Source organism: Rhinopithecus roxellana, chromosome 12 (assembly GCF_007565055.1).
Source record: "Rhinopithecus roxellana isolate Shanxi Qingling chromosome 12, ASM756505v1, whole genome shotgun sequence".
NCBI classification, from domain to species: Eukaryota; Metazoa; Chordata; class Mammalia; order Primates; family Cercopithecidae; genus Rhinopithecus; species Rhinopithecus roxellana.
The window spans coordinates 63,021,481-63,046,130 of record NC_044560.1 but is presented as its reverse complement, the minus strand read 5'-3'; the positions used below and the strand labels follow the sequence as shown (position 1 = coordinate 63,046,130).

Here is a 24,650-nt window from a genome sequence, read left to right as displayed (position 1 = left end):
TAAGAGGGTTATATAACAGTGAGCCCCCACAGGAAGAAAGATTCGATGATTGCCTCCTAAGGACCAGGCAAGTTAGCAACAATTCAAACAAAGTCTTTGAGCTGAAGTTTACCTAGTGAATGGTGCCCTGGATATGACAGTACAGAGTACAGTATTGTTCAGCCACTGTGATGAATGTACTGTATGAAACATTGTTAGCTTAGTTAGCATTCTTTAAAGTCCATGGAAAATTCTAGATTAAAAAATATGCCATGAGGACCAAATGTATTAGTCCGTTCTCACATTGCTAATAAAGATATACCCGAGCCTGGGAAATTTATAAAGGAAAGAAGTTTAATTGACTCACAGTTCAGCATGGCTGGAAAGGCCTCAGAAAACTTACAATCATGGAGGAAGGGGAAACAAACACATTCTTCCTCACATGGTGGCAGCAAGAAGAAGTACCAAGCAAAAGAGGGAAAATCTCCTTATAAAACCATCAGATCTTCTGAGAACTGACTCACTATTACGAGAACAGCAGCATAGGGGAACTGCCTCCACTATTCAATTACCTCCCACTGGGTCTCTCCTAGAACTCATGGGGATTATGGGAACTACAATTCAAAATGAGATTTGGGTGGGGACACAGCCAAACCATATCACCAAACAACAGGGAAACATTGCCTTAAACACAAGTGTAATTATCAGTGAAAGATTTCAGAATCAGATTTTAGGTTATTGCAGAAAAAGGAATCTTTGGACCATATGCAGTTGGTTTTCTAATTTGCCTTTGACTGTACGTTGCAAAATATAAGAAAACCACAGTATAGATATGAAATCTGTAGATATGCTTCTCTACTTGCTATTTTCATCATTCAAAATATTTTCTTTCATTAGAAAAGATAATTTTTTTTCCAGAAATTTGTAATTTGCAAATGCTTGTTTTGTAAGATAAACAAATGTCTTAGTTAAAAGCCAGGATAGTTAGAATTGATAAAATGTTTTAACAGTTTACCTCTTTTTAAAATAAGTGTTTCTTCATGAAAACTATCCTAAAATTGTTTTTTTGGGTGGTCAGTAATTGCTTGTCAATAGAGAGTGAGAACCTTTGTAGATGCTGATAGATAAGACATGGGAAGTGGAACAGGGGACATACATTTTCCCATTATTTTGTAGCAAAAATAAAGATCAATATATTGTCCAATTAGATATGAGACCTCATTAGAAGAACTAAATTTGATTCTAGGCATTCCAATTAAACCGTAAAACACAAATTTAATACAACACAATTTTGGTTATGGAGCTACACAACCAGTCCAATGGATCCTGTCAGTGAACTTGAATGCAGTTTGTATTGTTTTGTTGTTGCTCAAGAAAACAACAGATTTCAAGAAGATTAATTTATTTAAGTAAAAGATAAGCCATAGTAACTTAAAGATATCTTTTCAGTCAATAATACACATCCTTCAAGGTTCATCTTCTCAGTAAACCCTTCCACAACTACACAAGCCCTCAAAAACTATATAAGATGCAAAAAGTTATTTTAAATTGAAATGTCAATAGTTGTAAATAATTTGTTACTAATGACAAAAATCAAGAAACCTTAACATGATACACTTTAAGAAGAAAAAAACTATGAGAGATCTGAATCTATTTCTGTACTGACAATGGTCCCATTTGCTCACATGATAACTTTATTATTTTAAAAAAAGGTCGGGCCTGGTGGCTCACGCCTGTAATCCCAGCACTCTGGGAGGCCGAGGCGGGTGGATCACCTGAGGTCAGGAGTTCAAGACCAGCTTGGCCAACATGGTGAATCCCCGACTCTACTAAAATACAAAAATTAGCCGGACATGACCGGGACCTGTAATCCCAGCTACGCCTGTAATCCCAGCTACTCGGGAGGTTGAGCCGGGAAAATCACTTGAACCCGGGAGATGGTGGTTGCAGTGAGCCAAGATGACGCCACTGCACTCCAGCCTGGGGGCGGCTGAGCGAGACTCCATGTCAAAAAACAAAAAACAAAAAAACTATTTTCTGGCTGGAACCGTAGAAGGTGTTAGGCGTTGAAGAGAAGAAAAAGAATGTTCCTGCTGTGCCAGAAACCCTTAAGAAAAAGTGAAGGAATTTGGCAGAGCCGAAGATCAAGTGCCTGAGAAAGAAGTTTGTCCAAAAGATGCTTCGAAAGGCAAGGAGGAAGCTTATCTGTGACAAAGCGAAGCACTATCACAAGGAATATAGGCAAATGTACAGAACCGAAATTCGAATGGTGAGGATGGCAAGAAAAGCTGGCAACCTCTATATACCTGCAGAACCCAAATCAGTGTTTGTCGTCAGGATCAGGGGTATCAATGGTGTGGCCAAAATGTCCGAAAGGTGTTGCAGCTTCTTCGCCTTCGTCGAATCTTCAGTGGAACTTTTGTGAAGCTCAACAAAGCTTCGGTTAACATGCTGAGGATCGTAGAACCATAGATTGTGTGGGGGTACCCAACTCTGAAGTCAGTAAATGAACTAATCTACAAGTGTGGTTATGGCAAAATCAATAAGAAGAGAATTGCTTTGACAGACAACGCTTGGATTGCTCGATCTCTTGGTAAATATGGCATCATATGCATGGAGGATCTGATTCATGAGATCTATACTGTTGGAAAACACTTCAAAGAAGCAAATAACTTCCTGTGGCCCTTTGAATTATCTTCTCCAGGAGGCGGAATGAAGAAAAAGACCACCATTTTGTAGAAGGTGGAGACGCTGGCAACAGAGAGGACCAGATCAACAGGTTTTTTAGAAGAAACAACTAAGGCGTCTACCATGATTATTTTTATAAGCTGGTCAGTTAATAAACAGTACCTGCTCTCAAATTGAAAAAAAAAAAAAAAAAGAATGTCATGTTTTTTAGTGAATAAACAGGTGTTGTACATCACCCACAGTGTTTATTCATTGGAGTGTATGGCCAGGCGAAATTGCTATGTTTTTCATGGTGATAAAAAGCCAAGAAACGCTGATACGGCAGTTTTGTTTGTGAAGGGTATAGTGTCTACTTTTCAATTAGACTATAAACTCTACCAGAGAAAGATCCATGTCATTGATTTATTTAAATATCAAGTACAGTGTAGGCACATAGTAGTCCCCTAAGAAACAATAGAACCAGGCCAACTAGTGTAGGGACTTGTTAATTGCTACCAGAAAAGCTGAATTACAAATAAACTATTTTTTCAAGCCTGACGGGAAAAATCATATATATATATATATAAATACTGGAAAATAATGGGAGGTGCTGAGTCTAAGAAAAGTTTCTGTGATCTTAGGAAAAAAATTAGAAATGTAAATTGGCTGAATAATTGTAAAATGCAATTGGTAAATATAAATTGCCTGAGAAAAAGTTCACAGAGAACATTCAGGCTAAACATGTAATTTTTTAAATTAAAAGTAATAGTGATGATTCACAATTACATATATTTATCCAAAATAATTTTTAAAATAACTATATATCTAGAAAAGCAGAAACTGACTGGATAATTGTTCACAAAGCTGCAGAGTACAGTTGTTAAGGGCACAAATTTTGAGCCCAATAGCCAGGGTGTGTAACCCAGTGCCACTTTACATCAGCGTTACCTAGAGTAAGCAAAAATAGGGTATTCTACCTCTCTGTTACTTGTTTCTTCTCATCAGTAACGTGGTAGAACAATAGTACTTAGTACTTTTGTACTTAGCTCAGACCTTAATAGTACTTAGCTCAATGAGGTGTTGTGAGGTTGATGCTAGTTGATAAGTAAGGAAGCACTTAGAATAGTGCTAGCTCATGTTAAGCTTTATATAATGTTCACTGTAATAAGCATTTTCTTATGTCACCCTTTGCTTACTATGAACCAGTGACTGAATAAAGTAGTCAACATGTGAATATGTGAATATATACATAATATATAAACACACACATGCATATATACACATATAAAATCATGACAATTTAATTAGATGAAAATGGCTGTTATCAATGTAAAGCATACATCTTAAGATCTTGCAATGTAAAAAGTCAATGCTGATAAGACCTATATAAAACACTGAATTTAATTTCACTTGATGTAGGTGTGCCCAAAAGTTTGTTGAAAAAAAAAAATTACTATAGTGAATCTTGTTTTCACTGAATTATCAACTTTTGATTTCGAAGATATGCTTTCCCCTAAAATGTGTTTTTGACCATAGCATTCTTTTATTTTAGAATGTTTATTTTTGCCTTAACTAACACTTGTTATTATAACTTGTAAATAAATAAATCTTTCTTTTCTCCCAAATCCTTTCTGAGGGAAATTGGTAAATGTTAATGTAAATGTGTATGTTTACATTTATTTTAAAATATGCGTTTTTCTAAATGTTGTCTTAGGGCGAATACCAAAATGTTAGCAGTTAACAGTGTTTAACCCTGAAAAGGGGGACTGATTTTTTTTTTTTTTTTTTTTTTACTATTTTGCTATTCTTTGTATTTTTCTTTATATTCTGAAATATTTTTTATAACATTCAATTTCTTCCATAATCAAAAGAAAATATTTTGTTTTAGAAGACAGTAATTGTTGTCAAACCAACATTTCATTCAATCTAGCATCCTCAGAAAATATGGACGTGGTTGCTGAGCTTAATCAACATCAAAAGAATATAATATTTTCTCAAAGTATTAATTTCACTTATTATTATGTTTCTTTTGCATGGTGCATTTATTTAAACATTTTGGGAAATGATTGTTTTAGCTCACACTAATACTTAAATATATAAAATAAAGATATAAAACCCTTGGGCATATTTAGTACATAGCTTCATGTTATACTATCTTGTTATTCAATATTAGTAATGATTGTATTAGCTTCATCAGTATGCTACCTATTGGGTCAAGAGGTCTAGTTAGTTTGAGATTTAACTCTATAGTTTACTCTCTACATTTCAGTATTCCAAGATTTGATGATGTTCTAGATGTTAGGCATAAACCCTTTCTAGACAATTCCTTTAGGGCTGGAGCGTCCCCAGTCTGGTTTATTAATTGGCCCACCTTAATGTTAACTCCCTGGGGGACTGGAACTACGCTTTGTTCATGCTCATGCACCTATCAGTTGGAACTGTGCAAGCCATATAGTACCCACTTTATAGAGTGGAAATTTTCACGTGCTGGACTTCCTAATGTATGTCCGCCAAAACCTGCTCCATCCAGTCTCCCATATCTCAATTAATAGCAACTCCATCCTTCTACAGACACTTCGGCAAAAATCTGTGGCTTTATCCTTAACTACCATCTTTCCTCACACCCCACAACCTCTCTATTATAAAATACTCAACTCTACACGCAACTCCCGTACAACCCTCCTCATTACATTCAGAATCCAACTCCTCATGACATTCACTGAAGTCTCAACTTCATAAAATCTCACTTGTATTACGATTATACAATGGTCCCCTGTCTTGCTACTTCTATCTCTGTCCCTCTGCACTCTATTCTCAATAGTGCAGCCAGAATTATTCTCTTGGAATGGAAATTAGATCACATTGTGCCTTTTTCAAAACCATCAACAGCTTCTATTTCACTCAGTGTAAAAAGTCAATGGCACACAAAGATCTACCTTATCTTGCCCATAACCTCTCTGACCTTTCCACATACTATTCTCTTCATGGCTCCCTCTTCTTCAGCCATCCTGCCTCCATTCTCTGAGTGAATACTGCAGGTGCTTTAGAGTCTTTGCACTCTGTCTGAAGATCTGTATGACTAAATCCCTCACTCCATTCAAGATTTTACTCAAATGTCACTTTCTCAATGCGCTTACCTTACCCATCCTATTCAAAATGTCAGTCTCCATATCCTTCCTTGTCCTCGTGGTTCCCCTTTTCCTGCTCCATTTTTTTTCTACAGAACTTATAAACTTCTAGCATATTTTATATTTTGCTTATTAATATAGTTATTGTTTTTTGATCAGCCACAGCCTGTTAAAATATAACTCCCTCAAAGTAGGAATCTGCCCCTTTTCTTTCCTGCTGATTTATCCCAGTTGTCAAGTAAAGTGCCTAAAACATATTTGCTAAATGATTAATTATATTCTCTTCATTGTCTTAAAGTTGCTCTTTTCTCTATTATTCGTAGTTTGAGTATGTTTTTTATTAAGGTGTAATTCCTGCCTTATTTTGTATATGCTTGTATTTGGTTTTATTTTATTTTATTAAGGTGTAATTCCTACCTTATTTTGTAGCTGTATTTTATTTTAATGCAAGCTGTCTTGTGGGACTTGAGTATTTATGCAACCACACGAACTATATCTTTGCTTCATAATAAAGAATATACATGTTAGGAGAGTCAGAGGGACACCATTGTTGAGACAAAGATAATCTTTGAATGTGCTCCAAAAATAGTTTTGACAGCAATGTGTTTCTTGATATGACTATCTAACTGATAAAATGAGATACTAGTTTCTTTTTTTCTTTTCTTTTTTTTTTTTTTTTTTTTTGAGGAGGAGTCTCGCTCTGTCGCCCAGGCTGGAGTGCAGTGGCCTGATCTCGGCTCACTGCAAGCTTCGCCTCCCGGGTTCCCGCCATTCTCCCGCCTCAGCCTTCGAGTAGCTGGGACTACAAGCGCCCACCGCCACGCCCGGCTAGTTTTTTGTATTTTTAGTAGAGACGGGGTTTCACCGTGTTAGCCAGGAGGGTCTCGATCTCCTGACCTCCTGATCCACACGCCTCGGCCTCCCAAAGTGCTGGGATTACAGGCTTGAGCCACCGCGCCCGGCCGAGACACTAGTTTCTTAGCACTTCATTGAAAGGATCTGCTGTTAAGGTTAAGTAATCAGGCAGGAATTACTGACATTGTTTTAAATTCACTTTTTTTGAATGATAAGAACTCTTCAAAAATATAGTTGATTACAAAAATAAATTGTTTACTACTAAGATTATTTTGGTTGGTAAATCTGACACTAAACAAAGTAAGTATTTATAATAGTTAACCTGTATAAACAACTGAATAAATGTATAAAATAACAAATATAGCAAATATTTTTATATAAAGGACGCACTCATGTTAGATGGTGACAACATTTACCTTTCATGATTATAATGTAATGAGCTGTTAAATATTCATGTTAACTAATTTTAACAAAAGGTATAGTGTAGCTATTAATCCATTTTCAGGTAAGAAAATGAAATATTTCTGCCCATTTCCTAAGTAATGAACTAGTGAAATCTGTATGCCTTTTATTGCCCCTTCTTTCTTTCAAATTTGCCAATATATTTCAAAAACTCTCTTCCATACGTTCCTTTGATGAAATAATCCCCTTCCTTCCTTCCTTCCTTCTTTCCTTCCTTCCTTCCCTCCCTCCCTCCCTCCCTCCCTCCCTCCCTCCCTCCCTCCCTCCTTCCTTCCTTCCTTCCTTCCTTCCTTCCTTCCTTCCTTCCTTCCTTCCTTCCTTCCTTCCTTCCTTCCTTCCTTCCTTTCCTTCTCTTCCCTCCCTCCTTCCCTTTCTCTCTCTCTTTCTTTCTTTCTTTGTTTCTTTTTCTTTCTTTTTCTTTCATTTTTTATTTTTTTGAGATGGATTCTCGCTGTGTCACCCAGGCTGGAGTGCAGTGGCGCGATCTCGGCTCACTGCAAGCTCTGCCTTCCAGGTTCATGCCATTCTCCTGCCTCAGCCTCCCGAGTAACTGGGACTACAGGTACCCACCACCATGCCCAGCCAATTTTTGTTTTGTATTTTTAGTAGAGATGGGATTTCACCATGTTAGCCAGGATGGTTTTGATTTCCTGAACTTGTGATCCGCCTGCCTTGGCCTCCCAAAGTGTTGGGATTACAGGCTTGAGCCACCATGCCTGGCCTTTTATTTTTGTTTTCAATGTTTTCCAATGATCTCTCAGATGTAATCCCACTTTACTGGATGACTTTAGCCTTCATAGGACACAAATGTATATTTTTCTTCCCCAGTCCAGTTCTTGTCATACTCTGTACAACTACAGCACTTAAATTAGTGATTATCATCAAAATACAGTTTATTTTTTTATTATAGCTTTATTGAAGTACAATTGATGCACATTAAAATGCACCCGTATAAAGTGTATTATTTGATGAAAGTTGACATGTATATATTTGTGAAACTGTCACAATCATGATAATGAATATATTGCATTCATCAAGCCCAAAAGTCTCCTTGTGTCTCTTTGGAATACTATTCTCCCCTTCCTTGCTCCCATCACTCAAGACAACCACCAATCTGTAACTATAGATCAATTTGCATTTTCTAGAATCTTACAAAATTAAATCAGGCAGTATGCATTCTCTTTTTCTCTCTCCTTTTTTGGCCTGCTTCTTTTCAGTCAACATAATAACTTTGAGATTTATCTACATTATGATAAGTAACAATAGTTTACTTCATTCTATTGCTTAGTATTATTTCATTGTATGGATAGGTGACAATTTGTTTTCCATTTATCTGCTGATGGACATTTGGTTGTTTCTAATTTTTGTTCACTACGAATGAAACTACTATGAACATTCACATATAAGTGTTTGTATAGACATATGCTTTCATTTTTGGGGGCTAAATACGTAGCCTGGGTTATAGGATTGGGTATGTTTAATATTTTAAGAAATTGCTTAACTGTTTTCAAAATGCTTGTGGCATTTTACAGTTCTACCAGCCGTTCATGAGAGTTCCAGTTGCAACACTTTGTAAGTTCATACATTTAACTTCAGCTATGTTGGTGTATGCATAGTGACATCCAATAGTGGTTTAAATCTATACTTCCCTGATGACAATGGTATTGAACATATTTTCATGTGCTCACTAACATTTACACAGTTTTTTGGTGAAGTTGCTGCTCAGTAATTTTGTTCATTTTTTCATTGTGTTGTCTTTTAACTGAAATATGTGTTCTTTAATATTCTAGCTGCATATCTTATGTTGGATATATGTGATATTTTGCCAATATTTTTATCTTTGGCTTGTTTATTCTTTTTCATAGCAATATCTTAACATTGTCTTTCGAGTGGCAAAAGTGTTTCATTTTGATGAAGTCCTATTTATCAATTTTTTTCTTTTATAGTAAGTATTTTGGTGTATTTAGGAAATCTTTGCCAAATCTAAGGTCAATAAGATTTGCTCCTATGTTTGCTTCTAGAAGTTTTATAGTTTCAGCTCTTATATCCTGTCTATGACCATTCCAAGTTAATATTTTGTATATGGTAGAAGGCCAGGGTCAATGTTTTTGTTTTTTGTAACTCTTCAATTGTTCCCACATGATTTCTTGAAAAGATGATCTTTTTCCATTGAACTGCGTTGGCATTTTTGTCAAAAATCAATTGCATATATATCTGTGAGTCTATTTCTGGACTGTCTATTCTGTTGTATTGACTTATTTATCTAGTTTTATGCCAGCACTACACTGTCTTGATTACTGTAGAGTTTTAAAAGATCTCAAAATCAGATATTGCCTGTCCTCCAATTTTGGAAACTGATCCTTTTGAGGCTTTTTTTTTTTTTTTTTTTTAGTTTAAAATGGTTAGAACACAGTAAACTTTAATGTGTAGCTGGTTTTTTGGCAGATTTCTGAGGGAATCTCCTGACTATGCCACCCTATACCCTGTGAATTAGGATGTTTCCCACTGTGATTAGTGAGAACACAGACTGTTCACATCCCTGTGAATCTATACATTTTTTCCTCTCTTCTTTTGGGGTAGTTCTCCTGAGCATAGGTGCTGTCCTCATATACATGTGTTGAGTCAACTGAAGACTCGAGTTGGAGCACCTGCAGATTTCTAGAGTTTTTCTCTCTGTGTATTCAGTAACCTCCTCTGTGGTAAACTGCTTCACAACTCTAGCTACTTTGGACTCTCAGCCTCTTTGTTCTGTCTCCTCAGTGCAGGATGATGGCCAACTACACCTTGGTTCTTCATCTCTTTGCTGCAACCTAGATGCTCTTTCTAATGACAATCACAGAGATCTTCTCAATGTTGTTCTTTCTCTTAGAAATCATTGTTTGGCACTCTCTACTGTCTAACATCTGAAAACTGTCATTTCATATATTCTGTCCAGTTTTTTAAAAATTTAGGTCATAGGATAAATCTGGTTTCAATCATCCCATCTTGACTGAAAATGGAAGACCTCTGTAGAATTTTTTAAGTGTCCTCAAATCCAGAGGTTTAAAATCCAAAGCGATCTAACTATAGTACTCTTTTCAGAGCTGGAAGGAACTTAGTCTCACTTGAAATCATCCTAGCACTCGTATGTCATCTCATATTCTACCCCTTCTTTACCCCAATTTCTTTACTTCTCAGTTTTTCTTCTCTTTCAATCTTATGCATTTATGACCTGTGATCTCTTGACTCCCTTTGATAACCCCAGTCTGTTAGTATCCTTTCATTTCTGTATTCTTCCTAATTCTCCCTGGATATCATTTTAGCTAATCTCTAATAAGAGAACAATTCTATTACCGCATTTTTGTTCTTCTGTTTCTGATTCCATAGATGATGGTTTACTAAAGTTTGCTAGAAAAATCTCGATATTATATAGTTGATGTATCTAAAATGAAGCCATATACATTTTTTAAAGATTGAAATCATACAGAATATCTCTCTAATCACAGTGAAATGAAGCTGAAAATTTATAGAAGAATTGAAACTGAAAAATTAATTAATTAATATGTAGAAATTAAACAACACAAAGTCTCAAAGAAAAAATACAAAGAAAATTACGAAATAGAGATGAAAGAAAAAAAAGCACAACATATTAAAGCTTATGGAATGCAGCAAAGGTAGTGCTTAGAGAACATTTTATATCAATAAATGCCAACATTAAAAATAGGAAGAAAAATATCAATTCAATAAGCTAAATTTGTACCTTATGGAAATAGAAAAAGAGCTAACTAAACCCGAAGCTAGTAGAAAGAAAAGAACAATAAATTTAGAGTGGAGATAAGCACAATAGGGAATAGAAAAGTAATAGCAATAGATTAATGAAACCAAAAGTTGGTCTTTTTGAATCAATGACATTTAGAAACCTTTAGCTAGACTGATGAAGAAAAATAGAGAAGAAACAAATAACTAAAATAAATGAATTTGGGAACACTACTATAGACACTGAAGAAATAAAAAGGATGCTAAGAAAATACTACGAACAAATTAGATAACCTAGATGATATGGGCAAATTCCTAGATATATACAAATTGAGGCTGAGTTGCTAGAACTTCCTTCTTCTGCCATAGAGCAGGGTCAGCAAACTATGGCCACTGAGTCAAACTTTAGCCCACAGCCTGGTTTTGTTTGTGTGTGTATTTTACAGCCATAAAACAGAATGGTTGTTCTGTATTTACAGGATGCTAACAAACAAAAAATCAGACTAGATGGGAAAGAGGCTGTATGTGGCCAGCAAAGCCTAAAATACTATCTGACCATTTACAGAAAATGGTTTCCTACCCTTGTTTTAGAAGGAAAGCCTGAAAATTTTGGGAGATATCAATTTTGGAGGGAAACATTTTATTTTCATCTATCCCAAATCACATTTCCCTAAGATGTCCCAGAGAACATTTCCTCTCCAAAGGTTTTAAGAAAGTCCTTGGATCGCCATTCTAACTGGCAAGAGATGGCATCTCATTGTGGTTTTGATTTGCATTTCTCTAATGACCTGTAATGGCAACCATTTAAAAAGTCAGGAAACAACAGATGCTGGACAGGATGTGGAGAAACAGGAACGCGTTTACACTGTTGGTGGGAGTGTAAATTAGTTTAAGCTCATTGTGGAAGACAGCATGGCAATTCCTCAAGGAGCTAGAACCAGAAATGTCATTTGACCCAGCAATCCCATTACTGGGTATATATATCCAATGGATTATAAATCATTCTACTATAAAGACACCTATACATATATATTTATTGCAGCACTGTTCACAATAGCAAAGAGTTGGAACCAACCCAAATGTCCATCAATGATAGACTGGATAAAAAAAATGTGGCACATATACAGCATGGAATACTATGTAGCCATAAGAAAGGATGAGTTCATGTCCTTTGCAGGGATGTGGATGAAGCTGGAAACCATCATTCTTAGCAAACTAACACAGGAACAGAAAACCGAACACTGCATGTTCTCACTCATAAGTGGGAGTTGCACAGTGAGAACACATGGACACAGGGAGGGGAACATCACACACTGAATCCTGTTGTGGGGTGGGAGGCTAGGGGAGGGACAGAATTAGGAGAAATACCTAATACCTAATGTAGATGACGGGTTGATGGATGTAGCAAACCATCGTGGAACGTGTATGCCTATGTAATAAACCTGCACGTTCTGCACATGTACCCCAGAACTTAAAGTATAAAGTATAATAATAATAATAATAATAAAGAAAGACCCTGGAGAAGACACCACCGTTATCCTCTATAGGCTTTTGGAGGCTGTCTTAGACTGAATATAATGGTGGGAGATGAATCATGAAGCGGAGGGGCCATTGGGTGGCCTTTATCTGGTAGAGACAAGAAAGATAAAGGGACACAATGAAGATCTATGGTGGTGCATAATTGATCATAGCATTTATAAGAGTAAAAATAAGTGAACCACACTTTATGCTGTTGCTTAATATACATAGTTTATGTTTGGTGGGCTAAAATATCTTTTGTTGGTTTAAAAATACAAAAGATTAACTTTTATGTCTTCATAAACTCTCCGTATCATCAGATTATAAAATATTTGCCAATTTGATAGATTGAAGACAATATTTATTGTTATTTTACTTTGTATATTCTTAATTAGCAGTAGGATTAACACCCTGTTTATTGACCATTACATTTCTGTTTCTGTTATTTGCCTGTTCAGTTTGCAGCTATTTTTTTCAAATGAGCCATTTGCCTTTTTCTTACAAATATTTAGGAGTTAAAAAACTTACTTTGAGTAATAAGTTATTTATTTGACATAATCCAAATATTTCTTTAGAAAACATAGTCAAAGCTACTACCATTATTTGTTTTACTTTTCCAAAAACTAATTTTACTCATATTATTAGTCTTATAATAATTCTGTGTGTGTGTGTGTTGAAGTAATGCTATGCATTCATGGCACAAAGATATGCTATATTTCTCTTAATGTGTTTAATGTTTCTTTTTCTCATTTAATACTTTAACTTGTCTAGAGTTGTTTTCGCTTCTGTTTTGAAAAGTATAATTTAATATTTTCATGTGTAAACAAATCGCTCAGCTATATTTTTCCTAAAGATTTTCAGTGGCCTGCCAAAGTCCCATACATATTTTGCTCTGCTTCTTGATTCTTGATTTTGTCCCATTTATCATTTTTCTACATCTATGCAAATATAAAATTGTCTTAATTATTATAACTTTATAAAAATCTTCATATCAAGTGGCGAAAATTATCTTCCTTGTATTGGTATTGCATATATTTTATTGTTATTTTGACACTTTGCTTTTATATATGATTTTTAGAATCAATTTTTCAAGTATAAAAATTCTTCAGTGGATTTCTATTGGAACTGCAAGAAATTTATAGATTAATTTTGTAAAATTTGACATCTTTGATATTATGCCTTCCGTCATAAATATGATAAACCTTTCTATTTATTCAAATCTTCCTTTGCATCTTTCAGAAATATTACATATTTTTTAAAGTTTTATCCATCTTTCATTACATTTATACTGAAGTACTATAAAACTTTTGCTGTTATTTAAATATCATGTTTTCCACTATATTTTCACATAGTTAATATGGGTAAACAGGAATGCTCTAATATTTCTGCATTGATTTTCTTTCTGAAAACGAGGGTGGAACTGTCATAAAATATGCCAGTAGATTCTGTTGGATTTGATATATAGAAAATTACTTTATTTTAATTTTGTTCATAAAAATAATAACAATAGCATCATTTCTAATCTTTATAACTTGTATTGATTTTTCTTGTCTCAATACACTGGCTGAAAATTCCAGAAATATATTAAACATTATAATTAATATCTGGAATCTTTCTCTTTTTCCAATGTATAGTTTACTGTTAAATATGGTATCGTCTGATTTTGTTGTTAAATTAATCATTTATTCCTGGGCTTCTAAGAGTTATTCTCCCCCCCATTAATTCGTTATTTTTTTTAAGTGTTAGCAAAATGGTATGTTCTTTTTGTTGTTGTTGTTTTTTGAGAGGGAGTCTTGCTCTGTCGCCCAGGCTGGAGTGCAGTGGCATGATCTCAGCTCACTGCAACCTCTACCTCCCAGGTTCAAGCGATTCTCCTGCCTCAGCCTCCCGAGTAGCTGGGATTAGATGCGCGTGCCACCATGCCCGCTAATTTTCGTATTTTTAGTAGAGACGGAATTTCGCCACGTTGGCCAGTCTTGACTCAAACTCCTGACCTCAGGTGATCCGCCCGCCTCGGCCAACCAAAGTCCTGGAATTACAGGCGTGAGCCACTGCGCCCAGCCGGTATGTTCTATTCTTTAGGATGAATTGCAATAACACATTTATGAGATTTATATATTCTTTCATTTTTGAGATAAAACTCACTGGTTAAAATTCAGTGTTACTGTTATTATTCTTTTTCAATTTATTATTTTATTTGTTAAATTTTATTTGGGTTTTTTTGACCTATACAAGTAAAATTGATTAATAACTTTAATATAGTTTTCCAGCTTAATTTCAAGTTAATTTCATTTCATTAAAGAAATTGGTTGATGTTTCAAATATATTTTTTCTTTTGGAACACTACTATATGCTAAGAAAATTTGCTCTTTAGAATTTGACAAACCTTTTCTTCAAAGCAATTTAAGTTCCTTGTGTTCGTTGTTGGGAGTTAGATTAGTGATGTTGGATTACTAGTATAATATCTTTAATAGTTACTAATTTATACCAGTTTTCTATTTATTACTTGTCAATTTTCAAATTCATATCTTCTACAAAATTGTCCAATTAATTCTTATTTTCATTTTCTAGCAAATATTTATATGCAGTTTTCTTCTATTATATGTTTGTAGTTATGTTTCTGTTTTTGATAGCGATATTTATACCTTCTTTCTATTTTATAAAATTAGTTTTGCCTGAGGCTCATTTATTTTGAGTCTGATTATTCTGGGAATCAACACTTAAGTTAATGGAGTATCTTTTTTTCCTATTTTATTTAATTTCTGGCATTACCTTTATTACCTTCTTTTATCATCATTTCGTAAGTCTGCTTTATTTCACTGTTTTTCTGGATTTTGAAGTTTAATATTTAGCTTATTTAGTTTTAGGATCTTTTTGGGGGGTGGGACATAACAAACTAAAGCTCCAGTTTTCTTATATCATCTTAGCTTCATCCTACAACTTTTACCATATAGTAAATTTTGTGTTGTCTAGGTCTAAATATTTTATAATTTTTAGAATATGGTTTATCGATCTTCTGATTAATTGATTTCAAGTGAAATTGTATTGTAGTCAGAAAAAGTGGTGACTATCATATTGATTCTAACAATTTTTGAGATTTCTTTTGTAAACAACTAAGTGGTCTATTTTTTTGCATATATATATATATATATATATATATATATATATATATATATATATATTAACCAGAGTCACACTCTGTCGCCCAGTCTGGTATGCAGTGGCACCATCTTAGCTCACTTCAACCTGTGCTTCCCGGGTTTAAGAGATTCTCCTGCCTCTGTCTCCCATGTAGCTGGGATTACAGGTAAGTGCAACCACACCCAGCTAATTTTTGTTTTCAGTAGAGATGGGATTTCACCATGTTGGCCAGACTGGTCTTGAACTCTTGACCTCAAATGATCCACCCAACTCGGCCTCCCAAAGTGCTGGGATTACAGGCATGAGCCGCCGTGCCCATCCATGAATTTTGCAAATATTTTGTTAGTGCTTAACATTCTGCTTGATGTATCAGTTTTTGATAGAGGTTTATTAAAATCTCCAAGTATAATGGTATATTTGTCAATATTAATTTTTAAATCACCGTTTTATGTTGCTTCTTCCAGTATATCCTTTATGAACATTCAAATTCATGCTTATTATTTCTTCCTGATGTATTATTACAGTTTTCAATATTAATATCCACTGTATTTCTATCATTGCATTCACTATTAGAGTATGTTGTGTCTAAAATTAACACTGTAGTGTAGGCTAGCTTTTTTTTGAATAATATACCCATGGAAAATTTTTCCATCCCTCTATTTCTTGTGTTGCTATGATGTAGGACATAACTTGATTAAACACACACACACACACCACACAAACACACACACCTCAAACTGCTAAATTTTAATGTATAAATTTAATCTGTATAAATTAACTTTGGTCACTTTGTTCTATCACTTATAATGCTTTTATGTTTGGTTCTATGGGTCTTGCTTTCTTCTTTCTTTCTTTAGAAAATATCAAACTATGAAGCTCTTTACAGAACTAGAAAAAAATATATTAAAATCCATATAGAAACAAAAAAGAGTCTGAATAAGGCAATCCTAAGCAAAAAAACACAGCTGGAGGCCTCATACTGCCCCACTTCAAACTATACTACAGGACTACAGTAACCAAAACAGCATTGTACTGTTACAAAAACAGACACATAGACCAATGGAACATAATAGAGAGTTCAGAAATAAGGCCACACACCTACAACCATCTGAACTTTGACAAAGCTAACAGAAATAAGCAATGAGGAAAGGACTCCCTATTCAGGAAATGGTCCTGAGATAACTGGCTAGCCGTATGCAGAAGGTTGAAACTCAGCACCTTCCTTATACCATACATGAAAATCAACTCAAGATGGATTACATACTTAAATGTAAAAACCAAAACTATGAAAATCCTGGAAGACAACACAGGCAAGACCATTCTGAACATAGGAACAGGCAAAGATTTCATGATGAAGATGCCAAAAGCAATTGCAACAAAAGCAAAAATTGACAAATGGAATCTTGTTAAACTAAAGAGTTTCTGCACAACAAAAGAAATTATCAACCAAATAAATAGACAGCCTACAGAATGGGAGAAATTTTTTTGCAAACTATTTATCTGACAAAGGTCTAATATCCAGCATCTAAAAGGAACTTAAACAAATTTACAAGAAAAAACAACTCCATTAAAAAGTGGGCAAATGACATGTAGGACACTTTTCAAAAGAAGACATACATGTGGCCAACAAGCATATGGAAAGAAGCTCAACACTACTGATTATTACAGAATACATATAAAAGCCACAGTGAGATACCGTCTCACATCAGTCAGAATGACTGTTATTGAAAAGTCAAAAAACCAAAAAATTCTGACTATAACAGGTTGTAGAGAAAAATATATGTTTATATACTGTTGGTGGGAGTGTAAATTAGTTCAACCATTATGGAATGCAGTGCTGTGATTTCTCAAAAAGCTGAAAACAAAACTACCTTTCTACTCGGCCATCCCATTACTGGATATGCACCCAATGGAATATAAATCATTTTACCATAAAGACACATACATGCATATGTTCCTTGCAGCACTATTTACAATAGCAAAGACATGGAATAAACCTAAAGGTCCGTCAGTGGTAGACTGAATAAAGAAAATGTGGTAAATATATACCATGGAATACTATGCAGCCATAAAAAAACAATGAGCTCACATTCTTTGCATTAGCCTTAGCAAACTGACGTGGGAACAGAAAATCTAATACCGCATATTTCATTTAAAAGTGGGAGCTAAATGATGAGAACACATGGACACATAGAAAGGAACAACAGACACTGGGACCTATCTGAGGGTGAAGGGTGGCAGGAGGGAGAGTATCAGGAAAACAACTAATGAGTACTTGGCTCAATACCTGGGTGACAAAATAATCTGTACAGCAAACCCGTGTGATACAAGTTTACTTTTATAGCAAATGTGCTCATGTACCCATGATCTTAAAAGTTAAATTAAATGAATGTTAGATCATTTCATATTACCACAATTCTCATATATTGTTCTTTTTATTTTTTGTATTCTTTTTCTTTCTGGCTTCACTATGGGGAATTTTCAACCTGTCTTCAAGTATACTGATTCTTCCTTCTGTTGTCTTATGACACGTATAATGCTACAATGAAAAGAAATCTCTATCTAGTCTCACTGCCCTTCTGTTTTCTGTACACCTCCTATCTTTATCTCAACTATAAAAATTAATGTCTAACTGATATTAATTCTTTACCAACTGTGCAAATATTAATACCTTGTTTTCAGATGCATTGTTCACATCACTCTTTTCCCTTGCCCAGAAACCGACAGTAATTTTCTATTGCCCACCTAATTATTTATCAGCTCTGTTGACTTGTAGTGAATATCCTTCACAATTTGGTCCCAATTTATCATTTTCTAGATCATCTCCTATTGTTTATTTATTTATTCAGCATATACTTTTTTATTTATTTTAATTTGTGGTTACATAGTAGGTATATATATTTATAGGTGACATGAAATATTTTGATACAGGCATACTATGCATAATAATCACAGCAGGGTAAATCTGTGACCTCAAGCATTTATCCTTTGTGTTACAAACAATCCAATTATTTTTTTTAGTTATTTTAAAACGTACAATGAAATTATTTTTTACTATAGTCACCCTTTTGTGCTAGCAAATAGTAGGCATTATTCGTTCTTTCTAAGTATTTTTGTACCCCTTAGTGTTCCCCACTTTCTACCCACCCCCACCACTATCCATCCCAGCCTCTGGTAACCATTCTTCTACTTGCTATCTCCATGAGTTCAGTTACTTTAATTTTTATCTCCCACCAATAAGTTAGAACATGAGAAGTTGGTCTTTCTCTGCCTGGCTTATTTCACTTAATATAATGATCTTCAGTTATATCCCTATATGCAAATGTCAGAATCTCATTTGTATGGCTGAATAGTACTCCATTGCCTATATGTATCACATTTTCTTTATCCATTCATTGTTTGGCAGATGCTTGCATTGCCTCCAAATCTTGGTTATGGTGAAAGGGTGCTACAATAAACATGGAAGCGAAGATATCTCTTTGATATACTGCTTTCCTCTTTTGAGTTTATACCTAGAAATGGAATTTCCTGGTCATATGGTAGCCCTATTTTTAGTCTTTTGAGGAACCTCCAAACTGTTCTTTATCGTAGTTGTACTAATTTACATTTCCAGCAACAACCTACAAAGGATCCTATTTCTCTACATCCTTGCCAGCATTTGTTATTATTGTGTTTCTTTTGGATAAAAGCCATTTTAACTGGGGTGAGACGTCTCATTGTAGTTTTGACTTGCATTTTCTTTGGCGATCAATGATGTTGAGCACCTTTTCATATGCCTGTTTGCCATTTGTATGTCTTATTTTGAGAACTGTCTATTTAGGTCAGACCATCTTGCGCCCCTCCTTCAACATACATTTATCAAACACTGCTAGACACTGAGGAGCAAATAACAAACAACAACAAATAGTCTCCATGGTCTGAATAACTGTGTTCCACCAAAATTAATATGTTAAGATCCTAACACCCAAGGCAATGGTATTAGGAGTTGGGGCTCTTGGGGGTGGGGTCGTGAGATCATGAAAAGAAAGCTGTCATAGATGGTATCAGTGTCTTTATAAAAGGGGCTTTAATGGTCTGCCCTATCGCTTCCAACGTGTGAGGATGCAGTGAGAAAGTGCCCTCTTTGAGGAATGGTCTCTCACCAGACATCAAATCTTCCAGACCCTTGATCTTGGCATTCTTAGCCTCAAGAACTATGAAAAATAAATGTTTGTTATTTATAAGTCACCAAGTTTGTAATATTTTTTGTTGTAGCATCATGAGTGGATTAAGAAGTAGACTCTCCACAAAAATGACATAAACTCTGGTGGTTAAACCATGCATTAATATAATGATCACAGTAAAAAAAAAATCATAAAATTACAACTGTAATTTTAGCAGCAGACTTTCATGGTGCAATAAAATAACATATCAGTAGATTCTGACCAGATTAGTAGAGCTGAAAATTCTCCTCTACAAAGTAACAATTCGTGATGAGAAATAAAAATGAGCATGAAGTGAACTAAATGAAAAAAGGTGGAAGAATTTCACGCAAAAAAAGCACATCACTTTCAAAATCTCTGTGGCAAAATGGAGGGTGAATCATGTAAGGAACTAAAAACAATGTCACTTGAATGCAGAGAATGAAGGCATCCAATTCCGAGATAAAGTTAGACACATATACTGAAAAGCAGGTGTGCAGTGTCCTGCAGGATTTCAAACTTTACTTCAAGGTCAGTGGAAATTCACTGAATATTTTTGAGTAGAGGTGCAATATGATCAAAAGTATGAGCTGGTTGCAGTGGTGATTCATGCCTGTAGTCCTGGCACTTTGAGAGGCCAAGGCAAGAGGATCACTTGAGGCCAGGAATTCAAGACAAGCCTGGACAATGTAGCAAGACTCCACCTCTATCAAACATTCTGCACTACAGACTGGGTGACAGAGTGAGACTCTAATATATATATATGTGTGTGTGTGTGTGTGTGTATCAACATGACTATGACTTCTATACAAATAGACTGGATAAACAAGAATGGATATGTATAGTGCAGTTGTAGCTCAGACTAGAGACAATGAGTGTACACTAGAATAATTACTATGGTTATGTAGTTGCTATGGTTTTAAAGATGAAAAAATAAACTTGAGAAATGTATAGGTAAAACTAACAAATCCTTTTAGTAGATTTGTTATGGTGGGTGGATTATGTAAAATCAAGGATGTTTCCTAGGTTTCAGCTTGTTTAATTTGATGGAAGATGGAGTCATTCATTGCAGTAATAAGTATTGGGGAAGAAAGTCCATCTCTGGTTTGGTTTTGGAAATATGAATTCTATGTTATCTTTCATTTTTCCCAAATGGAGAGTACAACAATGCAATTGAGGTCCACAATTTAGAGGGGAGGTCTAGATTAGAGGTATAAATTTTGGAGTTGTCTGAATATAAGTGGTAAATAAAGTTGTGTATAGATGTGATAGTCTAGGAAGAGGGTATGGAATGAGGAAAGAATAGGACTAAGGAAAAGTGTTCAGTTTGCTCTGTATTTCATCATTGGCTAGAGAATGATCAGCCTGAAAAGATCCAGATACAAACAAGCCAGAAAGATCAGAGAACAGTTAAAAGTGTGCATTATTCAGGAAGCTAAGAGGAAGATACTAATTCCAAAATGAGATAAAAATGCAGATCAATTTAGATAAAAACCCAATATCCATTAGATCTGGTGATGTTAAAGTTATTATAATTTTATCTAAAGCTATCTCGGTGGAATAATTGTGTATGTCTGATTGAAGGAGTCATGTTCAAAAGAATTTTAAAAATATATAATTTTTTAAGTTACAAAAAATAACACCATAGTCATGTTCAAAGTCTCTGAAGAAGAAACCCAACAAAAAGAAATAGATCACATATTTAAATATGCAATTCATGAAATCTTTCTAAAATTAAAAATAATTGCATCTACATAATAAATGAGCACATCACATTATGAGGAACATATTTGATACTGGCTTTTAATACAAATATACTTTAAAATAGTAACTGTATTTCTAAGATTAAAAGAGTCATTTAAACAAACATGGCAAAAGATCATCATCTCTTGTTTTGTGCCTAACCTTGTAATCGAAGTCAAACTCATACACTATAAAATGCAGGTAATTTATGTGTACCATCTGATAATGTTTGACGAGTTCATACACCTGCAATCACCACCCCAATCAAGACACAGAATATTACAACCTAAACTTTTCTCATGCCTCTTTCTAGTCAATAGCATCCACAAAAATTACTGTTCTTATTTTTAATCACCATATAGCACTTCATATAACGGATTTATACCGCATGTACTATTTTGTGGCAGATATTTTTTACTCAAGATATTATATCGGAGGTTTATCCAAGTTGTGACATTGCTAAGTGGCATTCCATTGTATAAAGGTATCAAATTAGTTTATTTGTTCCCCTGTTGATGTATATTACATTGCTTTTAGATTTGGGCTAATATGAATAAACTTTTCATGAATATTCTTGTACATCTCTTTCCTGTTCTTAGGTAAAGACTTCGGAATGGACTTGATGGGTCACAGGCTATGTACACGTTTTACTTTAAGATAGCATCACCCCTTTCCCAAAGTGGCTGCTATTTTAACCTCCCACCAGCATGGTGGGGATATGAAAGAGTAGCAACTGAATCACATTTCGACGTCATTTGGTATTTGGTCAATCTTTTTAAATTTTAGCATTCTAATAGGTGTGTCGAGTCCCTTTCCTCTCTTTTCCTAGAGTCAATAATTTCATTATCAGTTACTGGAAGTGTATTATTTAATTAGAAAATATTAAGTGCCAATTTAAAACATCAGCATGCTTTTAAAAAATAACATTTTATAAAATTTGACATAAAAATTGACATTTTTAACTACTTTTAACTATTCAATTCGGTGGCATTAAGTATATTCACATTGTTGTGCAACCATTACCACCATCCATATCCAGAATTTTTTTTTTAATCCTGCAAACTGAAACTCTGTACCCATTAAACCAAAACTCCCCATTCCTCCCTCCATTCAGTCCCTGGAGATCATCAATCTACTTTCCGTTTTTATGACTTTGACTACAATAGATATCTCATATAAATGGACTCATATAGTGATTGTCCTTTTGTGACTGGATTATTTCATTTAGAGTGACGCCTTCAAGATTTATGCATGTTGTAGCATGTGTCAGAATATTCTTTTTAACACTGAATAATATTCCACTGTATGTCATTCATTGATAGACACCTGGGTTGATTCTACCTTTTGGCTATTGTAATAATACTGCTATGAACATCGGTGTACAAATGGTCTGAAGTGGTATCTTATTATAGTTTTCACTGGTATTTCCTTCATGATAGTGATGTTGTACATCGTTTTATGTACTTATTGGCCATTTGTGCATTTTTTGGAGAAATATTTTTTCAAATTTCTTACTCATTTAAAATCATGTTTCTGTTATTGCTGATAGAAGTTCTTTATATAATAGGGTTACAAACCTATTATCAGATACATTTTTTGGAAATATCTGTTGTCACTTTTTTTTTTTTTTTTTTTTTTTTGTGAGATGAGTCTTGCTCTGTGGCCCAGGCTGGAGTGCAGTGGCATGATCTTGGCTCACCGCAACCATTGCCTCCTGGGTTTAAGCAATTCTCTGACTCACCCTCCTGAGTGGCTGGGTTTACAGGCACCTGCCACTATGCCTGGCCAATTTTTGTTTGTTTGTTTGTTTTTGTTTTTTAGTAGAGACGGGGTTTCACCATCTTGACCACGCTGGTCTTCAACTCCTGACCTCATGATCCACCCGCCTCGGCCTCCCAAAGTCCTGGGATTACAGGTTGTCACTTTTAAGAATAAAATGTTATGTTGGTCTAAGATTTCTACAAAGGAACACACATTTGAGTAAAAATAGAATAAAATACTCAAGACATTCTAGCAAACAAAGCAAAGCCAAGAACTTTTAACCTGTCAAGCGGCCTTCAAGTGGATAAATTATAAAAATGCCAATATTAAATATACAAGAATTCAGATAATATTGGTTCACCAAAGTATCATAAAGAATCAATCAATCAATGTATTAACCACTGTCAACCAATAAATGACTGGGGGTAGATAGAAAAATGATGAGTGGTGAGCGCAGAGTATATTTAACTATGGAACTGAATTAAAGCAAATGTAGACATTAGAATGAAAAAGAAAGGAAAATTGTGTTTTAAAAAAAGAAAGAGAGATCCAAATAGAGTCACTCATGGCACGTTTCCGTATTACCAAACTGATACTAAAGTTGTTTACTTACAAGATCTGAACTTCCCAGAAATCAAAAGAGAAATGATAGGCAAATTCTATAAAGCTAACAAAATTTTACTTATATTCAAATAAGGACAGTAGCTTTGAAACTATCAAACTGCTGTTTTTTTCTTTGTTCTTGCTTTTCTCCACTTTTTTCTTCTTAAAATCTCACCCACGAATTGGAGTTCCTTCCTATTTTGTAAATTGGATGCTGTCCAGTTCATGAATAACTAATAAAAGTCAATTAGATCTTTGAAAATCAATTTTTTGATAATTTTGTCTTTGACAAGTTTTACATTCTTTCAATGTAGAAATAATATAGCAAAAAAACTAAACAGTGAAGAAAGGTAGAAAAAATAATAGTTGCATTGATGAAAAGCTAGTTGCATTATTTGAAAAGCTCAGCTGAAGGACACAATTTCAAGGTAAGTAGTTTTGTTCAAAAAACTATAAGTATGTTCAATAGTGCAAAAATAAACCATTGGAAAGTTAACATATTCAGGGGAGGGCTTTATATTAATTAACATTTCAATATTCATTGTACACTTACTTAGAAGGAAGATCAAAGCCTATATGAACACTAGAAATGCAGAAATTGGAAGAAAGGAGAAAAACAATACAAGTATTTAGAATAGATAACAACAGCAGTAAAACAGCTTTTGGTATCTAAGTGGATTTGATGGTAAAGCACAGCAAGGGGGAGAAAATAATTTTAAAGGCTTTTCTTGGAAGGTTGATAAAAGAATGAGGATGCTTTTTGAATTAAGGAAGATTAGCATGAAAGGATAAATGAAAGGAAAAGTGAATATTTCTGATTTCCTACCTTGGTGTTGATTTGGTTGATTATCACCTGGGCTGCTGGCTATGTGAATTC

The 24,650-nt window shown here is 34.5% G+C and overlaps 1 pseudogene; it reads left to right on the top strand.

Moving 5' to 3' along the window:
• Positions 1–2,041: 2,041 nt before the first annotated feature.
• LOC104656874 lies at positions 2,042–2,780 on the top strand (annotated as a pseudogene).
• The last annotated feature ends 21,870 nt before the right edge of the window (positions 2,781–24,650 follow it).